We start from the raw sequence: 17,492 nt of genomic DNA, 5'->3' as shown, positions 1-17,492 counted from the left end.
AGTACAAGACTAGTCTTTGTTCCTCGGTCTAGCCCACCCGGTTCACCCACAGACTCCCATGACCTTGGTGCTGGCCTCCTGGTGCTGTAGAGCTCACAGTCCTCCTCCTCCTTATTCCAGACAAGACGCCGCTCGCTCTACAGTTCAGTGCCAGCTTCAGTGTTGCCTTTTCTGTTGAGCTGTGCTCCTCTCCCACCCAGCAGGGGATTGCGCATTCCTCTGCTCTGTGGTACTTTGTGTGAAGTTCATGTATCGTAACACATATTTATACTTGTTAATACAGTCATTGTGTCTAGCTTATGGGGAATGGAGACTACCATTCCTTACTTACTTTTTATATGATACTTTACTTTAATATAGGAAATGCCTGTATTTAGCAAGAGCCTTGCCTTAGATCCTTGCTATTCCAATTATGGTCTGAGGAACTGCAGCGTCAGACTCTCCTGGGAGCTTGTTAGAAATGCAGGATCCTGGGTCCCACCTCAAGACCTACCGAATCAGAATCCACTTTTTAACAAGATCTCCTGGGGACATTGTATATGCATTAAAATTTAGGAGGCGCTGGACTGGGCTAGGTGAATCCTAAGGACTCCTCCTCCCTGATTTGCCATGACTCTAGGCTACCTGAATAATGGCCACGAGTGGCTGTAAGTATATCTGAGTATTCACATGGGTCACAGGGACTGGGTCCTAGGAGAACTTCAGCGGGAGCTTTTGGTGATGTCCCTAGGGGATGGGGCCACAGAGGGACAGAGGTAGGATGAGCTCAACCAGTCCAAGTATGGAGGGGCCTGGAGGGTGGCTTTTTGATAAAGAACAAGCAATTTGATAAGGTAGACTTAGAGGCATACAAACCAGATGGAGAGGCCACTGGTCTGTAGTCACAAAAACCTAGGAAAAATGAATCTCCCACCCCACCACCATTTGTTGTCCCCAGAAGACATTTGTTCTCCAACTTGTTTTCCTACATGTGGACTTCTCCCCTTTTCGGCCCTCTTCCTTCTGTTCCCCTAGAGTTGCTCCTTGTGTGTGAGAAGCCCAAAGATGAGGGACTCTGCCGAGTTAGGAAGGAATGCCCAACCTCTCCTGGGAGCTGACTGTGATCTGCAGATAACCTTCTTGGATTACGGAGGGCTGCCCCGTTGCAGGGAGGTAGTTCCCAGTGAGACTATTTACATGGGAGACTCAGCCCACCAGACTTCAGGAAAGCAGCGCCTGTGACCTTCCTGTTGAAGCAGAGATGATAGATACAGGGAGTCATTACATTTGTGGGAAATGTTGCTAGCTGCAGTATATTGCTAGAAGATTTGCTAAGAAGTTAATTAAGATATACAATGCAGGTAGCCTACAAGTGCCAGTTGGGTTCTGATTAGTGAGTGAGCGAGCGAGTGGCACTAAGGCGAGGCTGCTTCCTGTGTTATTACGGCCCTGGTTCTTTAGCTGGGAGTGGGGAGCAGGGCTGTATCAGGGGACTGAGGTAAGTGGGCTCACAGAGGCTTGGTAGTGGCAGTAGCCCAAGTCCTCTTATGACACATTGCCATCATGATGTAAATTTGCATGTAATAATATTACTTGTCTAGTTGGCAACGGATATAATTGGTGGCAGTAATTGTCACAGCAGTATATTTCACAGACTACTTTTTCTTGTTGCAGGAGGGGTTAGGTGTCCTTCTTGCAGTCTGTCATTTTACTGTAAAACCTGAGGGCTGAAATTTTAGGTTCCTCATGACTTCTCAAGTGAGTTTTTTCAACAGAGTGAGATGCATGTATTTGAGACAGGGTGTATTTCCTTTAAATAGTTGTGTGGTCGCACAGTCCCATGAGACTGGTCCTTAGAGAAATCGGAGGGGCTGGTTTTGTATGTTCTGTTTTCTGTGTTTCATTTCCTATTTGACAGCAATATTGTCTGGCAGAATTTTGCCTTTGACTCAATATCATTAGCAACTAAAATGTGGTCTGTGTGCTTTTCTTCCTCAAGGTCGTTGGTCACTCAAGTCCTGTCAGTAAAGCCAAGAAATTGCCAGCACCTCTCCTGGGTTTGATGGAGACCTTAACTTGAGTTACGTTTGGGGTTTGGCTGTGATCCTTGTCTCCAGGAATGGCAAAAGAGGAGGGTTAGGGCTGGCTCTTGTAATCTGGGAAAATCCTTAGTGTCCTGAGGATCTCCCAGCTGAAGAGTCAGAGGAGACGGGAGGGTGTGAGATGAAGTGAGGAGAGAAATTCTCTCCCATCTATCAAAGCACTTTCTAATGGAGCCTTGGCACAAGGGACGCAGCACTGTTCCAGCACGACGCCGAGTAGGTACAGGAGCTGTCCTCAAGAATCCACACATGTAGGAGTTTCTCATCTATGCAACTCAAACATGCTGTTCCAAAATCAGATGTTTTGTGGGTATCGGGAATGGTTGTCCAGAGCCCTTCTCTCCATAATGAGAGACCAGCATTTGTGAGAGGATTATCAGTGTGGGGGCGGTCTCTGTGCCAAGCCACCTGGCCTACCGGGGCTTAAAGCCATGACTGATGGCTCTGTGCTCTGACCGCTGAGCAGTTGGTAGAGGTGCCCAGCAGCAGCCATAGCGAAAAAGTATATCTGCTTTTCCAGTGCAAGTTTTATCAGCATCTCACTGAGCAGAGTGTCTTAAAGTATGACCTTCCCCCAAACTACTCTGTATCTTCATGTTTGATTCTCAGATGGTTTAGGTTCTTTTTATTTTTCGTCTTCCACTTATGGGCTATTTAAATAAATTATAAACACCACCTTGATAGATTACATATAAAAGTCCAAATTCTGTTTGTTCAGTGAGTATTGAGCACCTACTATGTGCCAGCCACCAATTTATGGATGCAGAGCCGAACGAGGGAGTCTCTCAGGGATTTAATGCTCACAAGTAGTGTATTCCAGGACAGGCATGACCATCACTGAGCCTGTATAGCACTTCAGCATTCATACACGTTTCTAGATCTGTTGTCTCATTTGTTCAGTGCGTTAGTCAGGGAGGGTGTTAATTTTACTGTCTCCATTTTATTGGTGGGGAAGATAAAAGCCCAGAAATGTTAAATGATTTGGTCAAAGAGATTCGTGGTAGAGCTGGGATAACACCATGTAATCTCTTAATAACATTGCTTAATATACCCAATATTTGCTTTATTTATTTATTTTTTAAGCATTTTACAGGTAATTAGGTTTAAACTGTCATGTCTCTAAAGTTATAAATATTGTAGAGTCAATGGACACTACGAAAAATAAATTTATACTAATTCCTTGAAAATAAAGAGAAATGAGAAATAGAGAGATGAGAAATAAGTTGTTTTTTTTTTAAAAAATAGAAGTAGGTGACCATTGACATAAAGTTGTTGGAGAAAATAGAGCAACATTTTATAGCAATTTATTTAAAAACTAAGAGAATACAATAGTACAGAGAATAGAGTGTGAGCTTTGGAATCCAACAGATCTGGGGTCACTTAATTTCCTTTTTTAGATCTTTGACCATGGTCAAATTGCTTAATAAGCTTCGAGTCTCAATTTCTCTGTTAATGGGCTAATGATGCCTACCTGCTGGGGTGAAGTGAGAATTTGGTTTTTTCTTTATAGGTAAATAAGGTTCATGTTCTGGTTGTTACTGAACCATGCAGGTGTTAATTATGTGTGTGTTTATGGTGAGCTGACTTAAAATGTAAGCTGTGCAGCATGTTAGAAGTTCATCTGGTGCACAGTGAGGTGCAGCCACCTGCCATGAGTGCTGACACCTAGTGAATGAGGACCTGGGAGAGACCTGGCCTGCGTATTACAGATCCCACGGACAGAACACAAGCTCAGGAGGCAAAATTGAGCACCAAGTCAAAAGTTGCCTAGGCAAACACTCTGACCGACAGCTGTTGATTTGTGATACAGCTGCTTCTCACACAGGCAACTCTGTGGAGCTTACTGCAGGGGACCAACATCAGGAATTTTAGTTATCAAAGGTTAATGATGGCCCTAGCCGTTCTGCAGTAGCCATATCGAGAGACAGGAAATATGATGGTACTTGGCACCCCCATTCCTTTCCACTTGGACTGCATTAGAATCTCTGCTCCTCAGTAGCCTGTACCATTTCACATGTACGGTCTACCCTCAGAAACTTACTAACTGTCCATCTGGCTTCAGCTTCAGAGCTCGCGGGCACACCTTTTCTGTCTCATCCAGCCTCTACTTCCTTTAGTCCCAGCTGACCCTGAACTGTTTCTCTTACTTGTCTGTTATAGACACTCTCTAGGCCAGAATTCCCACCTCATTCCTTGTGTTCCTGGATACCCTCTTGTGTGACTTGTCTCTCAGGAATGTACTCGTCCACACCTCTGCTTCAGGAGAAGTTCTGGCTCTCCCACCATCTTTTCATTCATTGATCCACCAAGTATTTGCTGAGGGCCTGCTATATGTCAGAAAGTGTGCTTGGTGCTAGGGACAGAGTAGTGAACAAAACTAGCAAAAGCATGCACAGTCACAGAGTCTACTTTCCAGTGGTGTGCTAGGACCTAATACATGAAAGAGCAAGACAGAGCCAGGTGGGGGGGATCTGGAGTCTGGGGGCAAGGTTGCAGTCAGTGAAATTTGTTGTGAGCACTGAATTAGCAAAGACTGAACCATTGCTCCTAAGGGAGAAATAGGGTTAGGTTCCTGTGAGCTTTTAATCACAACATTTGACAGCCAGTCAATACATAACCTTGTTTTAATGTGTGTTTCTGTTTAAAGACACTTGATATATATTGTTGATTCATTAACATTGAACTCCTGGCTAACAGCTCTATAACTTATGCCTGAGTGAATCTGATTTAACATACATCTTTTCTCCATAAAGCATATCATAGCCTTCTTGTGCTTAGGAACACTAGACACATTGCAGCCCTGTACTCGGAGGCCATTTCAAACAGTGAACTCACCAGCAAGAAGCACAGAAATGCAAAAACCATGGCCCTAGACAGATTGCAAAAATGACCACTGTTTACCATTTGAGCTGAAATAAGATGTCAGTGTCCTCTTGTTCTACCTCAGCTGAGCATGTGGCATGGGGTGACTCACACTACTTGCCACTCTGAGCTTGTCTGAGAACAACTGCAGAAATGCCTCAAATATTTATTTTGGGGTTATAAATTTCAGTAAGTAGGCACATTTACAAATATGTAATCAGCAAGTTATGGGACCAACTGTAAATGGAGTGATGAGGGTAGGCCTCAGTGAGAAGGTGACATTTGATGAAGACTTGGAGGAGAGGATGTGAGTCACGTGGATGCCTGGAGAAGGGTTCCGGGAAGAAGGTGCAGCCAGTGCAAAGGTCCTGGGCCAGAGGTGTGCCTGAAGTGTGCAAGGAATAGTAAGGATGCCAGTGTGGCTGCAGTAGAGTGTGGAGTGATCAGAGGAGAGTGGTGGGAGGAGAGTGGTGGGATGGCAGGTCAGGTAAGGCTTTGTAAGCCATTGCGCATTCTTTTTTTAAATGTTTGTTTATTTTGAGAAAGAGCATGTGTGCATGTGAGTGGGGGAGGGTCAGAGAGGAGGGAGTGAGCGAATCTTGAGCAGGTTCCATGCTCAGCTCAGAGCCCGACACGGGGCTTAATCTCATGAACTGTGAGATCATGACCTGAGTCACAATCAAGAGTCAGATGCTCAACTGATTGAGCCATCCAGGCGTCCCAGGAAATATAGTTAGCCAACTGACCCAGTGGTGTAATTCAGTCTGAGTCAGAAGGCCTGAGAACTAGGAAGCTGATGGTGTAAGTCCCAGTCCAAAGGCCCAAGAATTGAGAGACCGTTGTCTGAGGGCAAGAGAAGATGGATGTACCAGTTCAAGCAGAGCAGAGGTGCCCTTCCTCTGCCTTTTCCTTCTAATCAGGCCGTCAGTGGGCTGGATGGTGCCCACCTCACGTTGGTGAGGGCCATTTTCTTCACTCTAGCAATTTAAATGCTGATCTCTTCCAGAAGCACCTTTACAGGCACACCCAGAAATAATGTTTTTCTAGCTTTCTGGGCATCTCCTAAAGCCAGTCAAATTGACACACAAAATTAACCACTGTATTTAATATTCACAAATCAATCAACATGATACATCACATTAATAAAAGAAAGGATAAGAACCATATGATCCTTTCAGTAGATGCAGAAAAAGCATTGACAAAGTACGACATCCATTCATGATAAAAAGCCCCCAACATGGTTATGTTTAGAGAGAACATACCTCAACGTCGTAAAGGCCATATATGAAAAACCCACCACTAATTTAATTCTAAATGGGGAAAAATTGAGAGCTTTCTTCCTGTGGTCATGAATAAGATGAGGATATTCCACTCTCACCAATTTTATTCAGCATAGTACTAGAAGCCCTAGCCACACCAATCAGACAACAAAAAGAAATTAAAGGCATCTAAATTAGCAAGTAGGAAGGAAAAATTTTGACTGTTTGCAGATAACATGATGTTCTATATAGAAACCCTGAAAGACTCCACCAAAAAATGGCTAGAACTGATAAACAAATTCAGTGAAGTCCCAGGATACAAAATCAATGTACAGAAAGCTGTTGCATTTCTGTATACCAATAATGAAGCAGCAGAAAGAGAAATTAAGAAAACAATCCCATTTTTAATTGCACCAAAATAATAAGATACCTAGGAATAAACCTAACCAAAGAAGTGAAAGATCTATTCTCTGAAAACTATAAAACACTGATGAAAGAAATTGAAGACAACCCAAAGAAATGGAAAGATATTCCATGCTCATGGATTGGAAGAACACATATTGTTAAAATGTCTGTACTACCCAAAGCCATCTACGCATTCAATGCAATCTCTATCAAAATACCACTAGCATTTTTCAGAGTGTTAGAACCAACATTCCTAAAATTTTTATGGAAACACAAGAGATCCTGAATAGTCAAAGCAGTCTTGAAATAGAAAAGCAAAGCTGGAGGCATCACAATTCCAGACCTCAAGTTATAAAGCTGTAGTAATCAAGACAATATGGTACTGGCACAAAAATAGACACATCAATGGAACAGAATAGAAAACCCAGAAATCAACCCACGATTATATGGTCAATTAATCTTCGACAAAGAAGGAAAGGATGTCCAATGGAAAAAAATGTCTCTTCAACAAGTGGTGTTGGGAAAACTGGACTGCTTTCTTACATCATACACAAAAATTCAAAATTGATGAAACACCTAAAATGTGAGACATGAAACCATAAAAATCCTAGAACACAAGCAGTAACTTCTTTGACATCAACCATAGCAACTTCTTTTTTTTCTAGATAGGTCCCCTGAGGCAAAGGACACAAAATAAAAAACTTCCATACAGTGAAAGAAACCATCAACAAAACTAAGGCAACCTACAGAATGGGAGAAGATATTTGCAAATGATATATCCAATAAAGGGTTAGTATCCAAAATATAGAAAGAACTTATAAAATTCAGCACCCAAAAAACAAACAATCCGATTAAAAAAATAAGCAGAAGACATGAACAGACATTTCTCTAAAGAAAACATCCAGATGGCCAACAGACACATGAAAAGATGCTCATCATCACTTACCATGAGGAGAATGCAAATCAAAAGTATAATGAGCTATCAATGGCTAAAATCAACAACAGAAAATGGGACACCGGGGTGGCTCAGTCAGTTAAATGTGTGGCTCTTGACTTGGAATCAGGTCTTGATTTTGCAATTCATGGGTTTGAGCCCTGCGTTGGGCTCTACACTGACAGTGTGGAGCCTGCTTGGGATTCTCTCTCTCTCTCTCTCTCTCTCTCTCTCTGTCCCTCCCCCACATGTGCACACACACACTCTCTCTCTCTCAAAAATATACAAACTTAAAAAAAATCAACATAAGAAACAGCAATATTGGTCAGGATGTGGAGAAAGGGAAACTTCTTGCACTGTTGGTAGGAATGTAAACTGGTGCAGCCACTCTGGAAAACAGTATGGTAGTTCCTGAAAAAGTTAAAAATAGGACTACCTTGTGATCCAGCAATTGTACTACCAGGTATTTACCCAGAGAATATGAAAATACTAATTCAGAGTGTACGTGCATCCCAGTGTTTACAGCTGCATTATCTATAATAGCCAAATTATGGAAACAGCCCAAGTGTCCATTGGTTGATGAATGGATAAAGAAAATGTGGTGTATAAAGAAACACACACAATGGAATATTACTCAGCCATAAAAAGAATGAGATTTTGCCATTTACGATGGCATGGATGGAGCTAGAGAGTTATCACGCTAAGTGAAATAAGTCAGAGGAAGACAAACACCATATGATTTCACTCATGTGGAATTTAAGGAACAAAACAAATGAGCAACCGGGCAAACCAAGAAACAGACCCTTATCTATAGAGAACCAATCGATGGTTACCAGAAGGGAGGTGGGCGGGGGGATGGGTGAACTAGGTGATGAGGTATGAGGAGTACACTTGTGATGAGCACTGGGTGATGTGTGAAGTGTTGAGTCACTGTATTATGCATCTGAAACTAATATAACACTGTATGTTAACTAACTGGAATTTAAATAGAAACTTAAAAAAATTAACCACCAAGATGGGGAGACATGACAGGGCTTTGAGTTGAAAAATGACACTGTGCTATGTTATGAGGGTAGTCTTTAGGGTCAAGGATAGAAGCAGGAAGTCAGTTAAAGGGGTATTGCAGTCATCCAGAGCTAAGCCTCAATGCAGTCATTTGCTGACAACTTAAAATGAACTTTCTGGAACCTCCCTTGCCCCTGAAACACTCCCACTTCACAAATGGAACACAGCTTCTGGAATTTGCTACTTTGCCGCTTCTCAAAGAGAGCTGAACCTCCAGACTGAAGCACTCAGTGGTACTGGTGCCTATCTGAAGATGTGCTCCAGCTTGAAATCAAACTAATTGGAGTGCTGGTTTCTATAAAGCAATTTGCCATTCTGTAGTATTAGTCTTGCACGCTCAAATTATGTTAAATATATCGTGCTGGTAATTAGAAAAATACTTCATTGTTTTTCTGAATAGAAGGTATGCATATTGCCTTACTAAGTTTTGACTTTGCTTTTTACAACCACTATCACAGCCCTTGAGAACCACATTTCATTCACCTTGACTGGGAAGGGGAAAGTGGCTAAACAGATTGCCAGCATGAAGATATTTGTATCCGAGGTAGAGCATAGAAATAATTCATGGCACGTCGCTGCACTGCTTTAATGAATACAGAAAACACTTTAGGTAATGCATTATTAAAGGCATGCACAGCAGAGCTTCCTTGTATACAATTTAAGCGTGAACTTATTTGCATTTCAGGTTGCTACCTCTTTTAGATTTAATTAGATTTCAGGCTTCAATCGATTTATTAAATGAATTTCTCACTGCTTAAAAGGTGTAATATGCTCATGACAGTAGCTTTTCCCCATCATTCTCTTCTCATTTCCTCATGCACCCAAGATCTCAGCTTCCATCTTGGATTCAAAGCCAGAGGTTATTTTCCAGAGGTACCGTGCTGTGTAATGTAGCTTCTTTTGTGGTTGGAGATCCTGGGGCCATGGAGAGGGTTATATTTTTTTTATGCGTACTCTCTCACATGAATGTACCTCTTATAGATTTACCACCAGTAAGTTTAACTAAGGCACGATAAAGCTCTATCTTCTGTTTGGGTGGCCCTTTATCACTGCGAATCTTTCTACTGTTACTTTGGCACAACATCCACAAACGTTATTTCTACTGCAATGAAGAGAGCATTGGGACTCTTCAAATGGTGGGAAATTAAATGTAATGAATCAAACCATATTAGTGATTCTCAAGATGAGCTGGGGAGCTAGACCATAAAGTGCAGTAATTTAGTGATGTTCCACGTTTGTTTAGAAGACTAGAGGGAATGCTGGTCTGAACCACTGGAGGATCCTAATCCCTATTATTGTCGCCTACCTGCGTGAATTTCAGTCAATTGTTGGACCACTTGGCTGTGATGGCTTCATCAGGGCTCCTTATACCTTGTTATCTTAAGGCAGGGGATACGTCTATTTGACTTCTAATGGTTCCTTCCAGCTTCAAGCTAGGTGTGTGTCTGTGCATTTGTGGGGAAAGGGGAAGTGGTGTGAACAATAGATCTGCTTCTGATTGCGGTTAGCACCATGGTCTAGATAATGTCCATAATACAAAGTGGAAGAAGTGATATTACTGGATGTATTTTTCCTTTCTAAACTTAAGTCAGCTATGGCCAGCTTCCTGAAGGAAGTTATTTTTTTTATCATATTTACTATACATCTCCAAATGTACTGCATTGTGAAAGTTCAGTTAGAAAGGGGATTAAAGACATAGTAACCAAAGTAGGATAATGTGAGTATGAATCAGTTTCTATAATATAAATCGATTTCTATAGTAAAAGGATAAATCCATTTTTCCACAGAGCAAAAGCTGTGTTCAGAATGCTGTGAATTCACAATTTAGAAAAATATTAATTAAGCAAAGCCCAGTAGCAAAATGGGATTGTGGCTGAATGGCAGGCTCATCTTTGAGGAGAGGGCTAATTTTTACTTATGTTTGCAAGACTCAGCATGAACTAGGTTATGTAAGAGGCCTGTGAATTTTAAAATTCTGATTTTCTGCCTGTACATTATTCATTTGAGGGATGGTAAACCCTATTATTAACCCAGGCCCGATTTCTCTCAAAAGAGAGAATGGAAAAGTGCTGGACTGCTCTGGGTCTCCTTTAATCTGGAACATTCCCACAGCCTTTCTGTGTATTTTATGACCCTGAAGAGTATAGTTAGTTCTTCCTTAGTTAATAGAACACTCTGCATTTTTACTTTGATGTTTCCTTGTGACTAGATTTAGATTATGCATTTCAAGTAAGAATACTATGTAAGAAATACTCTGTCCGTTTTAGGACATCATGTTTGGAAGCACACCATGTCCAACTATTCTTGTTAGTGACGCTAATTTTCATCATCTTGAAAGCATGTTGCTGATTCATCTACTGTATAGTTACCTTTTTTTTTTCTTGCAACTAATAAGGATTCTGTGGGAAGTACTCTAAAACCAAGCAAATATCCTGCTCTTTTTCAGCGTTCCCCCCTTGATTTAGCATTTTTTGGATGATCCTGCCCTGAGCCAGTCTTTGCTGATGGTTGCAAATGATTTTCCAGCTTTGGCACTTAGCGTTCTACTATAAATAAGAGCCTTGCCCCCATTAAGAAACATCTGTTTATTATCCTTATGGTTTTACCACTTCCTATCTTTCAGAAGTTTACAATTCATCATTGTACTTTTAAGTTTTTAGTACTCAAGTTGCTCTAGTCTTAGCCAAGGGAAGTCCCATTAACCTGACTTGGACACACTCAAATCGTATTTGGGAAGGATACCTCATCTGTGTAGATCCTGCACTGCCAATGACTCTTCTCTCCTCCGTGACCCCTGAAGTGTCTATAGGTAAGTTCAGGGTCATAGCTGGCCATGTGAAAAGTACCATTAATAGGAGGTTTTTGGAGTTTCTTTGCTCCTCATTGAGTGCAAGCTTGAACCTCAATATATTGCCTTATGTCAAGTGCCTACCAGGGGAAGGAGAAGAGAGTATGTGAGGATGTGGATGAGGAAGGAGAAAGAACAACGAAGCCAAACCTCCCATGCCATGCAAGAGTGGGCCCAAGACCTAATGGGAGTGAGAATGGAGAACATACCTGTGCTAGGACATGGGACACAGAGTCTCGGAATCCGACCACTCCAAGGCAGTCCTTCTCTCTGTGGGCTCAGTATCAGGCTCCGAAGACTTGTTCACCAGTTTGGCCTCATCCTTGCCATTACAGATGCTTAAGAACAAGGCCCATTTCATTTTGCCCTTGGGTGCTCCCAGCAGAACTGACATGTGGACCTCCTTCACCAGCAATGCTTTGGGTTCCAGGGCCACTTGGACCGGGGGATCTCAGACCATGCCCTGTGTCATCTTGTGTCTCTAGAGGACATTTGATAAGCTGTACTATTGTGGCTCAGTTTCCTTTAATGCTAAATGAGGGAATGGAATTCAGATCTTTTAAGATCCTCTTCAGCTTCAAAATTCTCTCGTTCTGAAAATTGAGGTAGGAATTAATGTTCTCACATATTTGTCCTTGCCCATCAACCCTACTTATTCTACTTTTGCATCAAGCAAAATAGGCACTTTGCATGGGTTATCTTCTTTAATGATTTTTTATCACCCCAAATTATCCCTAATGATAGAAATATAATCAGGATGTTAATACCTTTGCTAGCTATAACATAGAGATGTGTAGACGCAAAGTATTCTCACAATAGGGGAAATGAATTTCTATAATAGCCTGTCAAAGACCATATTTCTAAGTTCTTCCTAGAACTACATTAAGTTAATGCTTACCCATAATGAAGCCACTCCACTCAGTTTTTCATTTCTTCTTCACTATTTTTGAAGGATTATTCTGCAGATGTTGAAAGTGCTAGTGACATCGTTAATTATTAGAGCTTTTATCAAGATACTGGATGCTTTTCTAAGTACTCTAACCATTTGTGGCCCTGTGTTCTTATCTGCTAGACAATGGTAAGACCGGGTGTGTGTCTGTTTGGTGGACAGTCAGGGTCCATACCCAGACCTTCATGATGGGGCACGAACAGTGTTTCCTACAAAATCACACCAACTGCTGAGGTTATTAGTTATAGAGAATTTGCCCCCAGTATTTATGATTCATTTCTTATAGTACTTTGTCTGTAGTTTGTGTACTTAGAAAGTTAGGAACTTCTACAAAGTGAAAAGTCAAGGGCATTCAGCTTAGGAATCACTGTCTAAGGTCAAGCCTCTTGGTTGTCTTCCTGCTGGCTTTGGCCACAGGCAGACAAGTGTTCTCTCTCCCCCATGTCATTAAATCCTGCACAGGCCGCTAGCCTAAAGGAAGAGCTTGATTTGCTGATTATACTATAGTTTAAAAGCCTCTTCAGGTTTATTCCGCAAGGAGGGAAAAGTCTGCCTCTGGAGAATGTGAAAAAGAGGAATAATGAAGTCCCCAGTCTCTATTCACCTAAAGCCATATCGTTATTTTGAGTTGTTTTCACTGGCTATTCTTCATACCTGTGGTGTGGCTTTTCAGATTTCACTCCCAGGAAGTGCCTATCTTGGTGCAGAGGGAACAGGGAGGTGAGAGAGGATGGAAGGGAATGAGCCTGCCATGCTGTACATCTGTATAGCTGGGGAATGGCTCGAGGGTTAGCTCAGATGGCAAAGCAGAAGGTTTGTGGGTAGATAGAGGGGCTCAGGACCAAGGGAGAGAAAAAGGGAGTTACATAACTTTGAGGATGTGGTAAGGGAAGCCATGCCCAGAATTAGTTAATACTTAAAAAATAATGAAAATAACAAAGAGGGATTTTTAGCAATGGAAGAGGATAAGCATGGTTTCCTGGAGAGCCACATGGCACCTATTTTAGTTCTTTCCTGGGGTATCCAGTTGAAAGCAAGGATCAGGAGTGTTAGAAGGGAGGTTCATGGTGGTCGCCCCAGAGCACTGTCCTCTTCCACATTCATTTTGACAGGAAGGACTTGTGTCTCATTGTGCTAACGTGAGCGATAGATGGTGAGTGGATAGCGAATGGCCGGGAAAAGAGGTCCAGGGTTGCTGGAGAACCCGACAGAGGTACATAGTAGTTCATGATACAGAAGGGACACCTGTGAAGGTCATCTGGCTCTTCCTTTCTTTCTTCTGGGTGAATGCCCTCTCTGTCACAAATTCTTCTTCTCTTTCAAGTTGTCATCTTGAAAATGAGGCTTACCCTAACTATCCTGTTTGAAATGGTAGCCCACATGCCATTCATCTCCCTTATCCTGCTCTACTTTTCCTTCTTCCTCTAGTACTTATCATCCCCTAACATACTGTATGGTCTACTTACCGATACGTGTATATTTTTTTATTGTTTCTCTCTTTCTGTGTTGGGATGGAAACTCCATGTTTGTCTGTTTTATTCACTGGTGTATTCTGAGAACCAAAACAATGTGTGGCACATGGTGGATGTTCAGTTATTAATTGTTCAATGAATGAATGAAATGAGAAAGGTATAAAACATTCACAGATAGCAAATAAGCCAAAATGGGGTCTTTGAGGAATTCCATTATCAACTTCAGCATACGAGAAAAAGGAAATTTCCATACCCAAAGTGGACAACAGAAGCATTGCTTTCCTGAATGGTTTATGATAAATTTTGTCAGCTGGAAAATCCTAAGTAATGGGTTTTCCACGAGTGCTTATTCTTTTAAGATTCAATCTCTTCAATAAAAGAAGTCATTATTTTAATATTATTCACTTTTGGTTCAACTGGATTTGAATGCTGTGTAGGTTATTTAAAATGTGATGGTTTTGCAAAAGGTTGTGTTATTGTTGGTGAATAGTTTTCTGCTGGCTTTGAGGAGCTGAGTGGGAAGTAGGGAGATTAGCCAAGCAGAGGGCAGGGAGTGAAAGAGGAGAAGAAAATAAACCGCCGGGCAGGGCTAAACTGGGATTCTTTAGGAAGAATGACTGAAAAGTCACTCTGAGGGCCTGTCGGTTTAACTACATAATTGCTCTACGTAATTAAATACATAAATGTTGAGGAAACACCGATTAAAGCCCCCCTGAGAGAGAAGCAGTTCTAATTGGAAGATCTTATTTTGTGCCCCGTGACTCACAGTGTTTTTAACCAGCCCCACGTCATTATTTTGTCTTTTAGCCTCCCCCAAGTGTTTTCTCAGTTTCTCTTGACCAGGGCCTCTTTCTGTAATGTTCTTTTTCTACTGCATAGCAACTGACATTCAGTGTAGTCTTGGCAACTATCAAGTCCTGTGTTCCCATTTCTTACACGGAGCTTATAAAGCTGAGATTGTAGGTCAGGCTACCTACATGCTGCTTATCTATAAATCCAGGAAAACTGCCCATAACCATATGAAGCATAGCACACATCTTGAATGCGTGTCCTTAAAGAGGGGCTGAGCAGAAAGTTATGGATGCTCCTCCCATGTCACTTCCAAGTCTTTTTCCCCAGGAGTTTATGATGCCACTCTTGAGAGAAGAGTGTTACTTCACTCACTGTTACTTCCAATTAGCTAAGTGGTCTTATCTATAGGGGGCATAGTCCTTAAAGATTTTTGTCCTAACATAGAACCTCTACTAACGACTGAGATATAGAAGGATGCAAAGAACATTATGAGTCCATTTTAGGAAAAACAGTAATCTACAAAAGTCCACTATGTATTTGAAATGCACTGTTTTGAGATCTGGTACCCAATACTGTGGCCCTGGAATCAGCCCAGGTTTGGCATCTGAGCTTTGCTCCCTGATGTCTGATGAAGGGGTCTGGACTCCAGGCACATAGGCCACAGGAGGTCTTCAAGTTATATTGGGCCTGAATAGACTGGTGGAACTGGTAATGGTTTAGGAGAGGGGAGAAGGAGAGACTTGTTAAAACCAGGGAGCACTCTGGCCCTTAACACATTTGAAAGAAAGAAAAGGCACCTCTGGGCATCTCACAGAAATTTCAGCCACCAGCAGGCACTCTGCCAGATATTAACGATCACAAGTTTAAATGAGTAAAAACATGTCTCTGCTGATGTCCTTGGACATCTCCATTTGGAGTTGAAACACTCTTTCACAGACTTCGTTCTCGGGAGAATTCTCTAGGGGAGGGCCCTGTGGATGTGAAAACTGATAGTCAAATATCAAGCTTAAGAATTTTCATATTCACCCAAGAGGTGGTATTATGACCAAATCAAGTACCTCAGAAAATTTCCCAAGTTTGAGATCCCTTCATGTCCTCAGGCAAAAATCCTTAATGAGACTCTTACTCAAAACTAATGTTCTCTCAAAGGGAATGAAACAAGGACTCACTGACCTGATGGTGGCATTACACTAGAAATTTAAATTGAGGTCTATGGCATTTAACCTGAGTGTCTTAATTTTTGTCAGGGGTAAACTCAGTAATAGGGAAAGATTATGGCAAATTCATCTAATAAAAATATTCCATCATAGAGAATTTTACTTTCAACCTAGAAAAATACTTAAAATAAGAAATTACAAAACTAATTTTTTCACACCAAAAGGCAAAAATAACACATTGTAAAGAGCACCAGGCCCAAAAGAAAAAAAAAAAAAAAGTAGTGCTCCATATAGAAAAAAATTGAAAACAGACATGTGTTTAAGCTTCTTCATTATGCAGTCATCTCATAAAACCTGCCCAAAGGCACCATTAAAACAAAACAAAACTTTTATTTATTTTGAGAGAGAGAGAGAGAGAGTGCACATGCAAGCACGGGAGGGGCAGAGAGAGAGAATCCCAAGCTCCACACTATCAGCGTAGAGCCCGACATGGGGCTCGATCTCACGAATCATGAGATCATGACCTGAGCTGAAATCAAGAGTCAGATGCTTAACCAATTGAGCCATTCAGGCGCCCAAAAAGACACCATTTTTATGGGGTTAAATATAGTCCTGGATTGAAAGTGGGAGGAAATGGGAAGAAGCAGTGATTTCTTTATGTGCTGAGTCCTCTTGACCTTAGTCTGTGCTGGCTCAAGCCTGGTTCAGGTCAATCTCACCAGGACTACCACCATCCTCTACACCCTACTCTTGTCTCTTCTTCCTCCTTACCTCAGGCAAGAGTGGCATCTTTCTGGAAGGCAAATCTCCATCCAGTCATTCCTTTGCTTAAAACTGTTTAATGGCTCTCTGGTGCCCTGAGGATAAACTATGAACTCCCGTGATAGACAAGCGTGTTCAGAGAGGCAGCATGGAGGTAGTGCTTACCACTGTGGGCTCTGAGCCTCGCTTCCTGGTTTAGGATGTTGCCTCGGCTACTTCCCAGCTGAGAACCCTTAGGCAAGTTATTTACATCTTAGGGCTTCCGCTGTCTCAACTGCAAAATGGAGAAGATGATGATGATAGTACCATCCTGACGGGGCTGTTGTGAGGATTAAATGAGTTCTGATACTAAACATTCACCACTAGCATGATTATTTTCTGCTCTCCATTTGCTTCTGCCTCTATACCCTTGCCCTATGTCATACCAAAGTATTTGAGGATACCTTCCTCACCTCCTTTCTCTTAATGGGATATATCCTTTCCTTTTGTCTTTATTTATTTATTAACATTTATTCATTTTTGAGAGACAGAGCATGAGTGGGGGAGGGGCAGAGAGAGAGGGAGAGACAGAATCCGAAGCTGTGGGCACAGAGCCCGGAGCAGGGCTTGGACTCACAGACTGTGAGATCGTGACCTGAGCTGAAGTTGGACACTGAACCAACTGAGCCACCCAAGCACCATTCCTTTTATCTCTATTTCTTATAAATCATTTCCTTTGCCTGGAATGTCATCTCTCTCCTCTCCCTCCCTGTCTCCTATCTATCTGTATCCTTTACATTCACTTAGTACATCCTCTGATGTCTTCCTCAGACATCAAAGTTCAGGTCGGGCTCCTTTATTCTGAGCAGCCTACCTAGATATCACTCTGTATTGTGCAAGCTCCCAGAACTCCTGTTCTTCCTTCTA

At 41.9% G+C, this 17,492-nt stretch overlaps 1 protein-coding gene and 1 long non-coding RNA gene across 19 annotated transcripts in view; one reads left to right on the top strand and one right to left on the bottom strand.

Moving 5' to 3' along the window:
- The window catches only part of HHAT (hedgehog acyltransferase), a 318,442-nt gene that overhangs the window by 145,049 nt on the left and 155,901 nt on the right, over nucleotides 1-17,492 (top strand). The window lies entirely within an intron of this gene.
- On the bottom strand, nucleotides 9,021-12,276 carry LOC123382886. The gene is made up of 3 exons (XR_006592009.1): nucleotides 11,349-12,276; nucleotides 9,913-10,051; nucleotides 9,021-9,521 (listed from the first exon to the last, which is right to left on the bottom strand). It is a non-coding gene; the product is annotated as an uncharacterized LOC123382886 (long non-coding RNA).

The sequence above is a fragment of the Felis catus genome, chromosome F1, assembly GCF_018350175.1.
Source record: "Felis catus isolate Fca126 chromosome F1, F.catus_Fca126_mat1.0, whole genome shotgun sequence".
NCBI lineage: Eukaryota > Metazoa > Chordata > Mammalia > Carnivora > Felidae > Felis > Felis catus.
The sequence above is the reverse complement of the archived record's forward strand: the minus strand, read 5'-3'. Positions and strand labels throughout refer to the sequence as shown.